The sequence below is a fragment of the Olea europaea genome, chromosome 13, assembly GCF_002742605.1.
Source record: "Olea europaea var. sylvestris chromosome 13, O_europaea_v1, whole genome shotgun sequence".
NCBI lineage: Eukaryota > Viridiplantae > Streptophyta > Magnoliopsida > Lamiales > Oleaceae > Olea > Olea europaea.
In genome coordinates this window covers 7,180,972-7,186,504 of record NC_036249.1, presented here as the reverse complement: position 1 = coordinate 7,186,504, position 5,533 = coordinate 7,180,972, and positions in this window count along the sequence as shown.

The window sequence follows — 5,533 nt, the reverse complement described above, 5'->3', positions numbered from 1 at the left end:
TATCATTATCAATATTGTTAAATAGATTTTGCTACTTGTATAGTTTTATTTACCATTTCATTAACAGATGTTGAGCTAATGATAAGTAAATCAAATTGAATGTAAAAAAATAAATGAATTAAAATAAAATTCACATTTAATTTAGGAAGTAAATGAAATTTAAATTTAATACGAAAGTAATTCAAATTACATTTAATCCGTAACGATTCTAAAATTTTTGACATCATATTCCATGTAAATTTCCCAATAAAATGATGTAAATTATATTGAAAAATTTATCGAGCTAAAAAAATAAATGTTAATGAAATTATTGAAATTTTTTAAAGAAAAGATGAGTTAGACGCTGTTACGCCTCGGCTACTCGACTAGCCGAGGCATTTCACCGAAGTCGTGCATAGCCAGGCGTAGCATATACGACATAACCGAAGTGATGCAAGATCGAGGCATCAGTTTCGAAGTGCATGGCTAGGATGAGGAGTGGCCTCGCGGAAGAAAATAGTAATGCCTCCTCTTTTAAGATGTAAGTTTGATAAATATTATGGGACCTACCAATTTTTATAAAATACAGCTATAAAATTATTCAATTTTTGTTACATCAAATGTACATCTTAAGAGAGGCGAAAGTTAGCGTATTATCAAAACCCTAGTTTGAAACGACTTATTTTGATGCATTGTAACTTTTGGTAAGGTTGGTCGTTTCTCCATTAACGAGTGAACAACTAGGCCATGAATAATTCGAAATGGTACTAAGAATGCAATGTTTTGACTTTATTTGGTATCCCAAAATGATATCAAAGTAGGTCGTAAAATGGTTAAACAATTATTTACTGAAAAAAATTGATGGGGTCATTTGACCCCACATGATCCCAAGTGGGTCTATCATTGATGTTCTTTATTTTAAAGAATCGACCTTTAAAATCATTTTGTAAGAGATTTTTTAAATTTATATTTTAATTTAGAGAGAAGAATCAAAATCACTCTCTATAATTAAATACATTCAGAGTATTTCAATTTTCAATGTAGAAAAATAATATAATAATCTATAAAAAATTTAGTCAAAATAAAAGAGAGAGAAAATTATAATAATAATTTCGGAGTCGTAAGTGTTGACTACTTCAAAATTTTAATTCTCTAAATTTTAGAGTATGATTTTTAAAAATAGAGGGTTTCTTGATAATGTTCTAACCATATTGTTTTTGGTACAAGCATCTCAACAAGCACATTGTTTGGAACCTAGGAAAAGAACAAAAGGAAGAAAATATTATTCTTCCATTCCATATTCATTTGAAAAAATGATTTTGGCAAATTGATTAACTAAAGTTTTCGAGATAGTTTGGACTGCGAGCGATGCTAGATCGAAGAAGAGAAGGCATCGGCCTACCTAAATGCAGGTTTGACAATGTATATAGAATGAATATTTGGTAGTGAAAAAATCAACTCGATAAATTGGTATAAATAGCTTGTATTGAGATGCAAAGTTTGGAAAGAAGCTTGATTGATTTAAATCAAAAGGGTGCTAAGGTCACTTGTACACTATTTCTTATAACAATCGTCTAAATTATCATGGATTATATAAGCATAAATTTAACATTGAGATACCATTCTCTGTGGAAACCTAATTATTTAAAAAAAAAAATTACAAATTTTATTAAGTTGATAAATGTGCCAATTTTTAATTTAATTTAATTTTAATTTTTTTACAAAAGAAATCAAAATTTGAGGGATTTTAATATTAAGCCTATGTTAATTTCCATTTTTTGAGAAATATATTTTGTAAAAAGTAATTATCTCGAAGAAAGCGTTTTTAAAGTATGAATTTTCTTTTATTTTACTTGTAAAATTATGATATTGAAAGAATTTATTGTTAGAAATGAATCTGAGAAAAAATAAGTTCAAAAAAAAATGAAGCTCAATAGGGCCTAAATAATAAGTTATCTATTATCCCATAGAAGATGGTGGAGTGTAGTATTAAAATACACTTGAGTTGCCCCCCGGGGCATAACCCATTGGTACAAAAAACAGAAGTGAAGTAATCTCAACTTTGCTGGCAACCGCAATATGAGGATAGATTCGTGAAATATGAAATTTGACTTTTTGTGGGCACCAATGTACAGACAAACTCTTGTTCCCTGGTCTGCTGAGACACATCCCACGATTTACCTCCCCCACGATACTCCAAGAGAGGGGCGGTGGGGGCCCTCGAAGTTGGGGTTCAAACTTTTTTAAAATACACTTGAGTCTGCTAAAAATTATATATTTTACTATATTAGTGTGAAATATACATATATTATAGTATTTGATTTTCATGATATAGTATTGATATTGGATAGCATTTGTAGTAGTCTACGATGATGAGCAAGGTGAGGCATTATACAATTACCGTAGATCATCCCCCATGAGCGCTCTATACCTACCCTAGACCGTCGACCCCCGTGAGCGCTCTATACCTACCCTATACCATCGACCCCCATGAGCATTCTCTGCCTAAGCTAGACCGTCGACCCCTATGCGCACTCTATGCCCATGTCGGGTTGTTGACCTCCATGGGATTATCTACCACTACGCGGCCTACCCAACACTTAACCATAAAATCATTAATAAATTGAATGGTGGTCATTTAACAATTGGCACATGCACAACCAACCGTTAGATGGTTGAAGGCCCCTTCCACTTAGAACATGACTGTAACCACCCAACATTCACGCGATTTTATTCCTCTATAAATACACCTAAAACGAAAACAGGTATCTCTGAGAAAAACTTTGGTTATTTGAATTCCATCTTTGCTTTTCCTAATACAATATAATAATTCACATGTCGAAGGTAAAATGGGAGATAAAGTCTCGCCCTCATTTTTCAGGAAATACTAGCCTATCAGAATAGCAGGAGCACCATACACTACCAGGAGGGCATGGAGATTTGTTTCATTAAAACTTCACTGGCGCTATCTGTGGGAAATCTCCACTGAACACAAAAGTTATGACAAGAAGACGAACAAGAAGTGATATGCATTTAAGGAGGAATGCGACAGGGATGGAGTCGAAGTCAGTCACAAGGGGTCTCAATCTACCGCCATCATTGCAGTATGTAACACAAAGTCGTTTTAGTGCTTTGGAGGCTCAATTGGCTGTGATGATGACCCTCTTATAGAATAAAACACAGAGAGTCACATTCCCGCCATCGCACTCGACAGAGGCTGCGCAACCACCCCAAGGGCACCCACAGAAGCCCCACCTATCATCCAATCGGTGACAGCGAGCTTGGGGGCTCCAGGGGTGACAGTCCTATAGCCCTCACCATCCATGATAGATCTAAAACAGAGGATGGAGGAAATCATGACCCAGAAGATAGATGATGCATCATTCGAAAGAAAGGACAAACACGGGCAAATGGTTTTAGAAGAAAACCTATTCGCACCTGAGATCATGATGGTCCCTCTACCCAAGGGCTTCAAGTAACCTATGATAGAAGCTTACAATGGAGTCGCGAATCAGCTTGACCACCTGCGAACTTTCATTGATTTGATGAAACTCTATGCAGCATTTGACGCAGTGATGTGCTGATCCTTCCCCCTGACCCTCAGAAGGGAAGCAAGAGATTGGGTAGCAACACTAGCTCCCCGGTCTATCAGAATGTTTGATGAGCTCTCCAAGGGTTTTGTGGCTTACTTCCTAAGTAACAAAAGGAAGAGGAAGATAGCCGTTGGGTTGATACGGGTCGTCTAGGAGAAGGATGAATCTTTGCAGGAATATGGCCAGGTTTAGCCAAGCCACACTTGGAATAGAGAGCCTTCAGATGTCGGCGGTGGTAACTACGCTGATGAACGGAATGCATAACTGAGCCTTCAAGATGTCACTTTTCAAGAACCCTCGGAGTCAATGCACGTCCTGTAGAAGAAGGGAGATAAATATGTTGACGCTGAGGAAGCGGAGAAGGTCACACAAAATCTCAGGGATTGATGGGAGATGGATAGTCNGAAGAAGGGAGATAAATATGTTGACGCTGAGGAAGCGGAGAAGGTCACACAAAATCTCAGGGATTGATGGGAGATGGATAGTCACAAGTGAAAGGCTGGAGACGAGCCAAGATTTACCGACAAAAATAAGTCAAGGAATGAGCGTATAAGCAAGGGGGCCACCCAGGACCGACCTGTTAGGCAAAGGCGAGAGGAGGTCAGGGCCTTCACCCCTTTAAATACCCCACGCGCAAAGCTTTTGATGGAGATATGAGACATAAACGAGCTCAAATGGTCGAAGCCAATGATGACGGCAGGCATCAAAAGAAACCAAGGCAAATACTGTCATTTCCACAAGGATCACGAGCATGACACTAAAAAATGTTTGCGGCTGAAGGAGCATATTGAGCACCTTCTGAGACGGGGGCTAGTGTGACATCCAACCCGTCTTCAAAGGAAACCGCTGGTCGACGGCAGGCCAGTTTCCTCCGAAGATGGGTTGGATGTCACAAGTATATTTTATTCTATTGGACATCAAGAAGTAGACATGTTCGAATTTTCCTCGCAGTCTTGTATGTGTAGGAAATATCAGTACGAGTTTATGATATTTGATTTTAGAGTCATATTAGGCCATCGATACATGTACGAGAAGAAGCTAATAAAGTTTCAAAATTGTTTCTTCGGTATGACTCCTAATACAACTTTTCTGAACACTATGTCTTCATTATACTTTTTGCTAATGTGAAAGCAATTTAGTCTAAATAAATAAGAAATTATAATGAAAAGTCCACGAAAGTCCAAATAAAAGCAACTTGTTAGAATAAATTATTTGTATTTTATATGTTATGTAGAGAATCATCGAGGACTAAATTATTATAAAATAGAATTTTCCAACCTTTTCTTCTTGTCACATTATAATTACTTGTGTGATGACTAAAGTCTAAGTCATCACAGAAATATTACTTGTTTTTTTTACCGTGATTCATGATTTTTATACATGATTGAACTAGGTAAAATATGAAGATAGACATCAATACATAGTAGTGTAACAATCAAACTTGTCTAAGTACATGAAACATCAATGTTCGACCTCTAATTCTAATTTTGATTCTTCCCTGTTTTTCTTTCCCAAAAAGAAGGATTGGGAGACTAATATTTACACTATTATCGTTAATGTTTCTTCTAATGCAATTGACTCGATAATAATATCTTGCATTTTATAACCTACCCTTGACGGAACATTCAAACAATGTAAAATGTTGAAATTTACTTGAAAATCCATGTCGACTCCAAGTTCAAAATGCATTGTATAATTATAGTTGGCGTATTCACAAACAATTTTATACATCAAAATTTACTTAAAATTCAACGTCGACAGGTACGAAGAAAAGAGAAGGGGACATCTTTTAACTGATCAAAAAGTTCGTATTTACCTAAGGATTGAACTAAAGTTCCCGCATGTACATGAGAGACCGAATAATTGAAATGGCTAATAAGACGAGGGAAGGTGACCTAATTGAGCTTAAATGATTGTAAAGACCCTTTTTGTTACGCAATGCTGCATGCTTCCTACTTCCA